The following is a 15653-nucleotide window of genomic DNA, read 5'->3' as shown; positions in this document are numbered from 1 at the left end:
TTAATACAAGGTAAATTTTTAGCAAAGCATTTGCATTTGATGGTAGCACATTTGTTACATTTACATATCACGAGTTCATCGCAATTTGATGGCACGAGAACTTTCGGTGTAAGGACCGGTTTAATTTACTGTCTTACAGTTTCTATCCAATGGTGGCTACCAATGGAAGTTGTTTCTGGGCAACATCAGATTCAGCCAAACAAATGTTTCGTAGCAAGCTCGCTGGATGTGGTAATTTAGAGCATCAGCAGTTGGTGGAAGAGCCTCGAGATCTTTACTTCCTTTTTTAAAACATGGATTGTGACTTCATTTATGTTCACGAGCGGTGACGATGGAAGGTATAGGTGACAGACAAACTCCTTCGGTTTTCGCAGTGTGTCTTTGGTCAGTTCACCTTCTCTGAAACCGTCAAGTAGAAACGGCCAGTTCTTTTTCTCAATGCGATAGAAATGACTAACAGTATCAAGCCTGCAATGCTATGAAAGGCTGTGATAATATGTCTCAATTCAGTAGGCAATACAATATTATGGGTAGCAATAAACCTAGGTTGACTTGTAGTTCCAGCTTTAAACCATATTTCCTTTAGGACTTGATCAGCAAACTGCAGCAAGAACATAAGAATATCTGTGTCATTGGCAACAACAAGTAGATGTTTGAAACCTCTTTGGCACCCATCTATCCCATGAAAAATTACTGTGGTGTCATCTTCGTCGTTCAGCATCAATACATCCCTCTGTGTTGAACACTGAACATTTTTCGCTTCAGTAAACCCACCCGATACTATTATTTGGTACCCTTCCACTTGTTTGCCTTTTTAAATCAAGTGTTCAGACAATACCTTTGCCAAATTAGCTTTGTTCTCTGGCATACTTATGAACTGGTTCTAATTCTTTCCATTGGTACGTCAACTGAAGAACCTTCTGTCCCTCTTCTTTTCTTTTGAGTGGCCGACTTGAAGGAGAAATTATAATATCGATCATATACAACATCTACTCTAGAAGAATTGGTACTTATGTTCTGGAAAACCTTCTCTGAGTATCTGCCAGCATAAACAGCATCCTGGAATTCTTCGCAAAGCCTGCATAAGTTGTTGTCCATCTATGATAGTGCATTTTAACTCATCGTTAGATGTTGGAAATGACGTCACTACCCTAACTGCCAAGGTGTAAATGAGTTCGGACTTGCTGCATGTCGTACTAAGATTCACCCTTGGAATCAGCAATAGACAGTGGGACAGAAGTGAGCTCGTAGTCGAGAATAGATTGCAGATTTATTTCTCGACCTGATTCTGTAGCAACCATCAATCTATGAAAAATGTCTATTTTTTTTTTTTTACTAATTTGACTTTTTCTTCTTTAGTGTGTTGAACTTTGTCACTAGTATTCTCCAATGTCAACGTCTTGACATATTTCAAATACTCATGAAACTTCTGTGGTTAGTCATCAATCGATGCTGAACAAAATTGTTAGTAACATCAGTTCCTCTTTTGTGTTTCGACGATAAAGACTCTGTAATATGAGGTGGGGCTAGACACGTGTTGATATAGACATAACATTTTCTTGATTTACAGAGAAAACACCGAATTTCTCAAATTCATGTACAAGTTTTCTAACATCCCGTTCATCTCTTTCACATCTAGATATAGAAAAGTCCTTGGATTGTGTATAACACTATTCATCATCATTCACTCCAAGACTAAACATATCATAGGTCTCCAGAATGACACGACTGCGTTCGTTTACTGTTATACACCATCCTTCTGCTGCGAAATCGTTCCGGGTTATTCCAATCAACCCACCTGCAACTTCACTTACACGTTTCTAATGTATGGTTACTTCATATCCTGTTGAAGGCATTCTGCTTTTTTAACTGTAAAGTTATCAGCATGAAATTGCTTAAACACATATGGATAAGTCTCAGGTAATAGTTTCATTTCGACTAAGTAGATAGCTCCCCAACGGACATAACTGTGATGGTCGTAGGCAGCAAACCAAAGAAGCATCTTCGTAAAGGATGAGATGTGAAGTTCCCAGTCTCCTTCTCTTTCTGCTCTAATAAATTGTAGAAAATTTCCTTCATATTCACATATTGTCGCCAGAATTTTGATTACGGTTACACCAGAAAACGACAATCACACAGTGCTATAGTATCGAGTTCGGAGAAAAAGTTTTTGTTTGAAATTGAGTCAGTAGTGCAACATGTGAGGGGTTTCAACTGAGAGTATAATTTTAAATTGATGGACAAATATTCATAATTTTGTTGCACATGCTTTTTGCTTCATTTTTAACATCTTCATTGAATTTTGCATCCCTTTAAACATATTGTTTGATATCAAACTTGGATAGGTTAATAAGTAAAAATACGACGGCCACTATGAAAATTATTGGCCCCCATATTGAAAATATATATTATGTGTCCTAGAATCATATTTTAAACAATTTGTCCTAACTTATACGACCTCATATCATACAAACATATACTAAATATGCATATATTGAGTGCCTTTCATGTATATTTACAGATAAAGTAGTGTATTTCTGACAACTGCCATCACTTTACAAAATGATGGCTCCTGACGTAATTTTAGAAATTCAAGAATGCCAACAAGCCGTTTCATGTTCCCAAGGGGGCCATAAATCAAAATATATCAGTTGGCACTCGGTAACATGTTGTACCCCCTAACTCAATTTATAGGCCCTTTTTGAGAAAACGCCGCCAGACTATTATGAAGTTTCCACTCAAATACTTTCAGTCTATGTTCTTCCTTCAGCCAGCGAATTGATACAGATCTTATTTTGCGGGGTCAGTTTCATCGATTTAGCCAAGGATGTTATGAAATAGAGGATCTGCCCTTACAACAAAGTCTTGAAACCATACTTCACAGTTTCGCCACCCACACTTTGCCCACTCCGCCCAATAACACGGCAATGTTTTGAGCCAACAATCATGGCGGAAACAAAAGTAGCCAACCAGACGATTCCGGAAACGAGAGTAGCCAGTCAGACGTGGCGATGCTCTGTTGTTTTTTTTGACTTCATTGAGTTAATAGGATGAAGATACATATGAGCAGATCCTCAAATTTATAACATCCTGGGATTTAGCGTATCGCCTAGGGGAAACGACCGTCGGAAGAAATGTTTGTGGGAGACAGTAATGTCGTGCGCGGGTCCCTATCCCAAGTGTTTTGATAGTAATTGTCCATTTTTGAAGTAATGATTTGTTATTATTTCCACACTAGTATTATTTCCACATGCAAAATGAAAATAAATAAGATGAAAACCAAAGTGATAAAGTGCACAAGAGCAGGACAGGAAGAGGCAAACGTATGGCTAGATGGAGGGAAAATCAAAGACGTTTCCTTATTTGGAAGTCTAATATCCTCGGTCGGAAGAAGCGAAAAAGACGTAAGTTCCAGAATAGCTCAGGCTAAACAAGCATTCAATAAAAAATGAGAACTGCTACCATCAAGTAATGTGTTGTTGGACGTTCGCAAACGATTTATTAAGACACTGGTGTGGAGCGTGGCGCTTTATGGATCAGACACGTGGACATTGAAAAAGCTGAAATAACCAAGCTGAAAGCATTTGAAATGTTGTGTTGGTGCAGAATGCTGCGCATATCATGGACCGTAAGGAAAAGAGATGAAGACGTACAAAAGGAAGCTAATGAAGGACAACATCATGAAGATAATAGGAAAAAGAAGATATAGCATGTTTGACCATCTTAATCGGCACTCCGATTGGATCACTGTGTTAATAGAGGGAAAAATAGAAGGAAAACAGGGAGAGGAAGACCAAGGATAGAATATCTAGATGCAGTTACGAAGAAGAGGCCTTATCAAAGTGTGCCGGTGATATACCATCAGTTGTAGCTCAGAATAACCTCTAAAATATTCATCAAATGAATACAACAATTGGGGATGAAACACGGTACTTAACTGCAAAATTAAGGTTGAATTTAAATAAAATTCAAATGTTTCTATTTTGAAAATGACTAGTTGTTTGAAAGGTAAAAGAAAGAGAAAAGTTTTAACGAAGAAATAAAGGAATGAGCACTAGCCTGATATTCCAACGAGACTGGCGTCGTCCTGGTCATCTGGAACGATGAATATCTTTCTCTGGAGGAATTCTGGAAGTGCTGGAAAATCAACAACTGGATCTCTATACTGTTGATCTGCTATTAGTCCACCAGCGAACGAGTGCGGGCAGCCGATTTTGGAACTAAAATACAAACAACAGTGTTTCTAACCGGATCACTTGTAATTAATCTATCACAGTTGATTTTGCCCTGTTCATAATAAACCACTTCACGCATATGTTCAAGTTAAGACAAACACAATTTCAAAAGTTATGGAAGTTATTTTCAGAACATTTTAAGGGACTGCAAAAAAAAAAAAAAAAAAAAGTACATACACTCTCCATATTAACATGACAATAACTTGCGAATAAACTAACCTCAGTGTTGTACAAAGGAACACTAAGGAACTTCGTAGCATTAGAGTATAAGGAATTCCCAATTCATCTGTTAACGAAACCTCGAAGTTCATCTTTGTGAATCAAAGTTATACTTTGGCAACTGCGCTTTCATTGTTTAAAGCAAGTTCTATTGTGTAGTTTTGAGATAAGGCGTCTTCGAAATTGCTACCAATTTGGGCCATGTGATCGATCGATTGACAGTACCTTCAGTAACAAATTTGCATTGAGATCATTTTCGGATGTGCTGCAAAAGACTGGTGAGAGAGAAACTGATAATCTAACCCAGTGGCGGCGATTGGACGTTAAAAGTGGGGGGCCAAGACATGATCTGAATATTTGTATATCAATGTTAATATACAAATTTCCCTGGTTGAAACTATATACATTAATAGGCTATTTCAGAAAAGTGGGGGGGGGGGGCATCTGCCCCCCTTTGGCCCCCCTAATCGCCGCCCATGATCTAACCGCCTCCGAAGGAGATTTGGATCCGCCCCTAATTAAGAAGGTAGATAAAGATAACTTTCTCTGATATCTAACCTGTCATTATTTAGCATGGTTTGGTAATTTAAAAATCCAGTATTTCTACCATATTTTAAAAAAAAAATATTTAAAAGAAATAAACCCAATGTTACATTGAGGCGGTAGGGGAGCGATTAAAATTTAAAGTGGGGAGCCTGACAATTGATTTCTTATAGCTCGTGAAATTCAGAAAAAATGAATTTCATATTAAAAAAGAAATACAAAATACATTTTCAGGGTAACTCTTACATTCATTATGTTGTTATAAAGTTAATGGTACTTTTGAAATTGATTAGAGTGAATAGATATGTATTTAAGTAACAAAACCACTTGCGTAAGTTTTTCAAAATATCAAGTTAGAAGAACGAAGTTTGTCTTCCACTGCTATCTCATTGCTCAAAGATACCGGCGATGAAACAATTGGCCGGAAATCTACGTAGCACATTTTAGTACTTACATTTGAAATTAAAATACAGCTGTTTAAAGACGATTGATTACCTTTGTCTTTGAATTTCATATGTGCACACAGGATTTGTTAAACAAGACCGTACATCTGATATGTTTGAACTATATGCAACTTTTGCTCACGGGCTAAACTCAGTCTTCTAAAGTCAATCGACAAATGATTACGTATTACAGACACAAAGACAACACTAGACTCCCAAGTTTCAAAATTATATTGTGTATGAAAACAAATAGTAGAATTAATTCTTTGTTACAAGAGACCTAGGGTGTGAAAGAAATTCAGAGGAAATTTCTATACTCATAAATAAAAGTTGTGAATTTATTGTGTATTGAACCAATGATATTTATGCTTACATTACCCATACGCTGATGTTTTATCGATACTTTTATTTCACATTTACCAAAAAGCGGGATTACGATTATAATCCTAAAAGAAAGACACATTGTAATCAGGTTTTACAAGGCAATCCCGAAAGACAAGCTATCCAATCCCGTAGCCCTTTAAAAAATTAAGGAAAATTTATTCTTCACTTCCTTTTCCCACAAAGGGTTCACATTAATCGAAACAATGAAATGAAATTTCTTTAGTTTAACGTCCCATGATTATGCTCTTTATGCTAGAGGAGACAGATGATTAATGAAAGTGAAACATTATAAAATTAATTGTTGGGTTCTAACAGAACCACGTACAACAAAGACACATGCGCTAGCCAATAGACCAACGGAGAGAACTTCCACAGTTCTCGAGTGGAAACGTATCGGAATTCTTTCTTGGCTACAACTCAAGAAAATAATTTAGTTGTCAATCGATAGACCTACATTAAAACAAATACAAGCATCGCGAGCCTTAACTTGATTTAAACTTACAGTTACAAGATATTGCGCAAGTATCTAAGCTACCAACCCATAATTAATATTTTAGTCATTACATCTTATTACTGAGTTTTACAGGTTTCTACTGTTTTATAATGCAATCAAATAAAACGTAATCATTTTTTTATATATAATCTGCTTAATACACGGTAGAAACTCACTTGTATGCTACCTTGTTCTTAAATTGTTAATTTCCATGCATATGCCATTATCCACAATACATCTGCATTACTGCAGGAATAACCATTACTGTATTCAATAACAACTATATAATTTATGGAGTTCTTTATTAAGCGAAACAGATTAGGCTACTTATAACATGTAAACTGCAACTTTTGAAAATCGTTGGATACACTGCAGAGTGACGCTCTCCGTTCCCCTGTCCCACCGCGCTTACCTAGAAACTGATGTAAACACTACACTAGCGCCCTCCACGAAAAACCGCACTAATATCCTGGTCAGGTAATACCATGTATTCTAGTAAATGCTGTTTTTATCACTTTTCTGTATAAGTGATCCTTATATTTGGATTTACATGTTCTTAGTGTTCTGAGAAAAGTTTGTATTTATGTATGTACGGTGAATTAATAAAGGTTTTATATTCTGAAAAAAGATTTTTAGCCTGCTTTAAGTATGAAAAAAGCGATTCTCCTGAAAAAGTCATGTTATTTTCCACTAGAATAACTTGATGGCTATACCAAAGTTATAAAATTTGGTCTTTGTATACCAGTTGATAGGGTGTGCTTATCCTCTAACTGAATACCCGAAAATATCCTCTCTTAACTTGGAGAATAAGAAACTATTTCGAATAGTACCGCAAATGTCCCAGTACCACAAATGTCCATACTCGAAGTACCGCAAATGTCGCAGTACCGCAAATATCGAAATCGCAAATGTTGCGCTTTCGAAACAAACTACTACCCGAAGTATTTTTATTATTCATTCTTGTTCCAAATTTGAATTTAGAGTATGTTTTACTTGGTTAAAATGCTTAACAATTGGGTTAGCCTCTGAGCTTCTTTTTATATGAAAAACTCGTTTTTTTAAGTGTTAATTCATTACATAAATAACTAACATTACCAATTTCAGTGTTTTGTGTATTTACAATTAAAGATTATAATGCTAATTATGCACTGTATCCGTTAGTATGAAAATCTTCCTTCTAAACTTTTGAAAACTTTAACAACTTATCTTTTGTTTTCATATTAACATATCAGTGGTGTCATTCAAACCATTTATCAACAGGTTCTCTGATCAGTATAAGTAAGTTGACTTATTTTTAATATTATTACAAATTTCTAGTAGTATTTACTTCAATAATACCAGTAATAGTCGCTAGGATTAAGTCATATAACATCTCTGTATTGACATTTTACATATCGATTAGCCTTGGGCTAGTTGGGGAATCCGCCCCCAGTCCGCCACGTTTTCGGCCTACGGCCACGTACCTCTTATCCCACAATTCTACGGAATTTCAAATTTATTTTCCTATTTCAACTATCTAAACGATAATAAAATTTTGTATCCCAAGAAAACGCCCACGTAAATAACATGGGGATATCTTCATCCCCCTTTAGACCCCTTAAAACTAAAAATATCCGCTTTTTGACAATTTTCCTGTGCGTTACGTCTACAAGGCTACAATCATCACACATTTCGTCATTCTAATCCTGCCGAAAATGCCTAAACATTTTGGGATGTAGAAGATGTCCCATATATTCCATAATAACATGGGAAAGATTTTTCAGTTACACATAAGACTACTCTAAAGTTGGAAAATTTTACTTTTGTTGATTTAGTTGGGTAACGTTAACGAAAACATACAAGCATACGGAATTTCAATTTTTTACTTCAATTCCAAGTACGAAAAATATGATATTATAGGTAAAAGGCCCATTTAAATAACATGGAGAATTTCTTAATCTGCCCTTTAGACCCCCTAAAAATTAAAAATATTCATTTTTCGTAATTTTTCTGTATGCTAGTCCCCTAAAGCTACAATCATGCCAAATTTCAACTTTCCACTTCAACTGGAAGTACCCTTTTATTTTATGTCAGTTCACGCAGTTTTATATATAGTTAGGATTTTAAAAAGATGGTGATTTTAAAAAGATAGTGCTACACATTTCTTCGTGAGTACTGGATCTAGAGGTGAATGTGGGATGCAATTGAAACAGATAATCAGTACGAAATTTTAGAACGCGTACTTTTAAGTAGTCATACATACAACCGATAGATGGAGCAGAGATCAACATTGCAAAGTATCAGTTTCCACGTCTCTACTGGTAGCGACACCTGTGTAATTAATTGTGTACTAAGTCAGTAATGACCACATTAGCAAAGAAACAAATAAATTATTTACCCATTCCCACCGAAGAAAATTTAAAATTTTTACAGACTACTATTATATAAAACTAAATAAAATATGCGGGCCACCGCACTAAACATTCTCAATCCAATTCTTTAAACAAAATCATTTTGTGCTCAGAGGCGTACTCAGGAGGTCCACCGGTGTAAAACCACCAAAATTTTCTAGTTCAACATACATTTGTACACTTTTGACAATAAAAAAAAAATATACTTGTTTAACTTACACTAAGACACAAATGCTGAGCAAAACAACGTTTATTATAAAATAATAAATGTGACAGTTTCGGATATCTAACATATCCTTCTTCAGACACTATCGAAAATAAATGAAAATGCATATATATATAGTCATTGTTATGACAAATTTTAAAACTCTTCAACAGACATATATTTATCGTTAAGAAAAAATATTTTATTTCTCTTAACATATATACTTTATATAGTCATTGTTAAGAAAAAAATTTAGATTCTTTTAACAGACATATATAGACAGAAACAGGGGAAATTCTGAACGCAGATTGGCTGATCAATAAAAAATCATAATAGAATAAATAATAGAAGTTGATGAAAATTGAAACTAAACACCAAGATCCTCCCTGGTCCAGTGGAAAACTAAGCTACAAATTAAGACTGCAATAACTTCCCCCATTACTCCTCAATTTTAAGACCTGTATTCCAATTCATAACACAGCTTTCCTCTTTTTCAATGAACGGGGCTTCCTTCCACTTTTTTATTAACGTCGTTTGTTCCCTTGCTAACACTTAAACCTCGCACCAATTAACATTGTGCCCCGTGTCCCTTTCATGTTTAAAAATGATGTTTCTTTCTCTTTCCAATCTCACGTCATCTTGGTGTTACTTTAATCGTTCTTTTAGTTTTTTCCCTGTTTCGCCTATATAACAGCTATTACAATCACCACACCTTATGCTATAAACCCTCCTCTTCTTTCCATCAGCTGCTCTCGGCTTTCCTCTTTCTCTTCTTTCTTCTTTTTCTTCATTCTTAACACATCCAATAGTCTTCTACTCCCTTTTCTGTATGTTGAAACGTTCCCTATTTTCTTTATATATATATATATATATATATATATATATACAGGGTGAGTCAAAAGTCCTTGGACACCTGCATAAGTTTGAAGATCGACGGATCGACGGGAAAAGTAAAAAGTGATTATATGAACAGAGATTCGATGACGGGCCGCAACTTTTGGAATGTATGTCATTCATGGCTGCCATCTTGAAATCCGCCATTTTGGATTCAAGTCTTTTTTTAAATAAGAAAGGGGGTGTATGGCACATCAAATAACACTAGATTGAGCTCACGAATTTAGTATTGTAACTTGTTTTTTTTTTTCAATCTTGTACAGTTTAGAAGTTATTAATGTTCAAAGATGGGAAATTACCTTGATACTGACCCAGTTCTCTCTTTGTTCCAGGTGATCCAAAATGGATCTGACACGTGAACAGAAGATCGAAATCATCCTTATATCAAGGGAACGCAGCTACCAAACAATAGCAGCTGACTACAACAGACGGCACCCAGACAGAAAACCGGTATCGCACAGCACGGTGGCTCACGTGATCACCAAATTGCGTCGTTTGTGAAAAGTTCTAAACGAAGTACTCGTCGTGTGTCCATAGCATGTGCAATAAGACAATCCTCCGTTGTCCGGATATTCCACGCCAATCAATGGCATCCTTACAAGCTGCACATGCAACATAAACTGAACGAGGATGACCCTGATGGCCGGTTGGAGTACTGCATGTGGGCTACTGAACAACACGAACTGGAACCTGCGTTTGCCAAGGGCATACTGTTCAGCGACGAGGCGTATTTCACTTTGAACGGGGAGGTTAATCGACATAATTGTCGATACTGGTGTGACGCAAATCCGAACTGGGTTGACCCGAGTCGAGAACATAATCCAGCGAAGGTGATGGTGTGGTGTGGCATATGGGATATCCGCATCGTTGGGCATTTTTTCATTTACAACACCTCAACTGCACCACAGTATCTGATGCTGCTGCAGGACCTTGTGTTCCCCGCCACACTGAATGCTGACGGCATTTTCCCATCTTATTTTCAGCACGATGGAGCCTCTCCACACTATGTACTTGGAGTCCGTGAATGGTTGGATGAACAACTGCCAGGGAAGTGGATTGCTCGCCGTGGTCCCGTGGAGTGGCCGCTCAGATCCCCTGACTTAACGTCCATCGATTTTATCTATGGGGACATGTTAAGCAGATAGTGTATGCTGAGACAATCCGTGATTTTAGACACCTGGAGGAACGCATCCAACAAGCCTGTGATCAAATTTCAGGAGACATTCTCCTCCGTGTGCAGTCAGAGTGGTTGCGGCGGCTACAGTTGTGCATTGCACGGGATGGACAACCGTAGAACATGTGTTGTAGCATTCAGTATCAAGGTAATTTCCCACCTTTGAACATTAATAACTTCTAAACTGAACAAGATAGAAAAAAACAAATTACTCCACTAAATTCCTGAGCTCAAGCTAGTGTTTTTTGATGTATCATACACCCCCTTTCCCATTTAAAAAAGTGTCTTGAATCCAAAACGGAGGATTTCAAGATGGCGACCATGAATGACATACAAAAGTTGCGGTCCCTCATCAAACCTTTCTGCCCATCATCACTTTTTACTTTTCTCGTCGAATTTCACTTATGCAGATGTCCAAGTACTTTTGACTAACCCTTTATATATATATATATATATATATATATATATATGCAATTTAATTGATTTTCGATAGTGTCTGAAGAAGGATATGTTTGATATCCGAAACTGTCACATTTATTATTTTATAATAAACGTTACTTTGCTCAGCATTTGTATTTTAATGTAAGTTATTGAATATTGCAAAGCTAGTATGAATCAGTTAGTTATACTTGTTTAACCGGGAAATGATTGATGTAGCATGAAAATTGGATCTTACACTTTATCTGTACTCTTTCTCTTATAAAAAAAAAACAATCTAGTTCTATCATTTTTTCTGAAATTATAAGTGAAAATATTTTACAATTACTTATGGTCTCTTGGGATGCAGAATAATATCCGTTCAATAATAGATGCACTGGCTTGTACTATTGTATCCCCCCAAAACTTGGATCCCTCCTAACAAAAAATTCTTGGTGCGCGCCTGGTTGTGCTGCAGTTATTAATGAAACATTTTCTTGTGAAACAGGAACGAAATTATAAGACGTTTTTGGAAAATTTCACCGAAAGGAAACTCATCAATAGAAGTAGGCCACACCTTGTAGATTTCTCAATAAGAAAATGACTTATCCTATATGTTAGAATTCTTAATGAAATATCCTAGTCGTTCCTAACTTCATATAAAACTACAAGAACTCACTCACTTACTGACATAAAATGACAGGTACTTCCCGTTGAAGTGGAGAGGTGAAATTTGGCATGATTGTAGCTTTTTGGGACTAACCCACAGGAATAACCAAAGGTGAATACTATTACCTTTTAGGGGGTCTAAAAGAAGGATGAAGAAATTCATCATGTTATTCAAATGTGACTTTTTTCGACCTATCATCTCATGTTTTAGGTACTTAGAATTAGAATAAAAGTTTAAAATTCTGTATGCTTTACGTTTTTTATAGGACTATTTAACATTACTAAAAATAAAAAGTTCCAATCTTAGAGTGTTTTTTTAGGAGGAACTGAAAAATCTTGCCCATTTTTTTCATATGAGACATCTTCTACATCCCAAAATGATTAGGCACTTCCGATGAAATATGGCATGATTGTAGCATTACGGGACTAACCCAAAAAAATTACCAAAAGTGAATATTGTTTTAGTTTTTTTAGGGGTCTAAGGGGGATGAAAAACAGGGAACAGTGAGACAGGAGTAGTCTTGAATGAGATTCTCATCAACAATGGGGGGCTATTATCAGTTAATTACTTTATTGCTCTCACGAAGTTTTTGTCGGTAGACGAGGAGTGGTCGGACAGGTCATTACAAGGGTAAAGATTTATTGCCCGATCGTTAGGTGGTCAGACTGGTTCCTGGAAAGGTTGACAGTTAGGATGGATAGTGTAGTTTCTAGAAAAGGTTATTAATATATGCATCAGATTGACGTCATTTTATTTTATTTAATTCAATAATATTATTTTATTTTATTTCATTCTTTCGTATGCTAAAGCATACTCCATAGAACAGCTATACTGTGATCATATTAATTTTTTATTTGCTCCTATGCTAAAGCATACTCTGCAGAATAGCTCTACGGTGATTATATTAATTATTTTTAATTGAATCTTAATTAATCATTAAAGAAAACTCAACATGTGTGTTAGACCCTATGCTAAAGCATACTCCATAGACCAGCTATGCTGTGATCATATTATTTTTCCCAAATCGTATGTTATATTTACTCCATAGAACAGCTATGCTATGATCATATTGTTTTAGGGATTGTATGTTATACATACTCAAGAGAAATTTTGTTCCGAAGTACTAAGAGATGGGAGGGAATAAACTTTATTTATGCGGGACATTTTTTTTTAATTTGAGGGATCGTATCTTTTAATTCTTTGTGATGATTACTCGAACAATGTGTGAGCATACTAAAAAGGTCATTTTACGGAGTACGTATACAGAGTGTGGTTCTTGTTCTTCTTTCGCTCTCGAACTCACTTTGTCAGGAAACGAACTGAACTTTTCGCGCGCTTTTTGGAAACTGGTTGAGCGGGATTGAAAGATGTGGTTGTCGGGTAAAGACATTACAGGTACATGTTAAAGCATGAAGACAAATGCAAAAGAAAACCGACGCCGCACCGGGTAGACATCACAGAATGCCGACAGGGTAACAAAAACAAGTTAGGTGCCGCGGTAGGTGAACATAAGACTCTTTCAGCGGAGAATACAAAGAAGATTAAGGTTACAGTAGATAAACATCAAAGAATACAGACAGAGTAATAATAACAAGTTTATTGGCATGGTAGGTGAGAAAAAGACAATGTCAGCGGAGAATACAAAAGAAGTTTGGCCCCACGAATGGTGGAACATGTCACAACACTGAACGCGAATACAAAAGAACTGTTGAAATATGATGCGGTACTGAATGCGAATACAATTTAAGATTGTCACATTGGTGTTATACCGAATGCGAATACAAAGGAAGTTTGGTAGTATGAAGGGTATTGAACCTTTTATTTTACGTAGATGATATGTGAATGGTTGATAGATGTTGTGTTTACGCAAATAACAACAATAATAGAAGATGTAAATGACCACATGAATAAGATAGATTTTCTTTTAGAAAGATGTAAACTATTTATTTGCACATGGACCATGTAAATCTTTTCTCTTTGTACGTAGATGACAAGTGATTGATTAGTACGCGATATCAAGAACATTATTGAAGGAATACCTCTGTAAGATGTGAATGATCGTAGCACAATGGAAATAACATATATGATGTTTCAAAAGAATGTTTTGATCTGGTGAATGATATATGAGAACATAAATGAAATGTAAGTATATGTTGTCTCCACCCCTATACCTATGAAAATTGTATAGAGAATTGGGAAAGTACATGTGAAAATATTTTAATTGTTGTAGGGGGAGTGTTTGAAAAATTGTTTTAAAGTACCACGTGATATGACGTCGTAGGTAAAGTTTTCCTTATATGTGGGTTATGAATAGAAGACTCTCATAGTATCAACATGGAGACGTTTGACAGTCAGGTACAGCGAGAAATCGAGCTCTGCAAGGAAGTAGACTGTGATTCTTCGTTTGAGTTTGTTGAATCCCTCAAGAAAAAGTTTAAACCCATAAAAGAATCCCCGGACTTATTTATCGAGGAGGAAACCTGCTATTTTTCCCCGGCTTCTCCAGATATTATTATAGAAAGGGGAATTATAGATTTAAGAAATGAACCAGTTTTAATTCATACATCTCCAGTGGGATCTCAATCATTATTGGCAGTAGATCCAACATTACCAGTAGCATTTTCAGATGGCTCACCATAGGCTTCACTTGGTCCATCGTCTTCAGATGGGTCGTCACAGGCTTCACTCGGTCCACCATCTTTAGATCGGTCGCCACAGGCTTCACATGGTCCAGCATTTTCAGATGGGTTACCACAGGCTTCACTTGGTCCGCCATCGCCATCAACAGTATCATCAATATTAAAAATTCCTTCAATGAGATGGACCTTAGTGGAAAAAGAAGAGGAATAATAAGAAGAAAGACCAGCATCTCTGGACCTATTTAGCGAAGAAGAGGAAGATGAAATTCTTCGCTTATTTCAAGAATTGGACGATTGCAAACAATATACACCGTCAGCAAATGTTTCACTAGTGGATTTTGTATGTTCACTGCGAAAATATCCAGTAGATTTATCAGTGCGGCGGAAAGAAGAAGAAGAAGAAAAGTGTGAGTGCAAGTGTGACTTTATACATGAAAACTGCATAGAAAACAGTGTTATAAATTGGAAGACAAAGAGTGTTTTACTTTGCTAGGGCTGTTACATGAATTATTACAATCATTTCGCGTATCGATGTCTCTTTACAGATAAATTAACACTTGAGACAGAAGCCTGATGGATTATGGCAAGTAAAAATGTGAGAAATGATGTGTATGCTGATTATGTGAGATCGTGTCTTAATAGTGGAATAAATGAACAATTGTTTGTGAAAACGTATATCAACTTACTAAAAAACACAGAACATATTGAAATATTAATTGACATTTTACTACAAAAGGACAGAAACTATGGATTGTGATTTCTTTTTGTATATAACATTGTCTGTATATATTTTTCTATAGTTATATGTGTATTATCATGCTTCTTTAATATTTTTATAATTGTATGTGTGTGTCTGTGTGTATTGTTTTCTTTGTATATATATTATTGTTTTTGCATCTTTGCTTATATGTATTATGTCTTTATATTCAAATAAATATATATAGAAA

This window comes from Thermobia domestica, chromosome 6 (assembly GCF_964235325.1).
Source record: "Thermobia domestica chromosome 6, izTheDome1.hap1.1, whole genome shotgun sequence".
NCBI classification, from domain to species: Eukaryota; Metazoa; Arthropoda; class Insecta; order Zygentoma; family Lepismatidae; genus Thermobia; species Thermobia domestica.
This window is presented reverse-complemented; position numbering follows the sequence as displayed.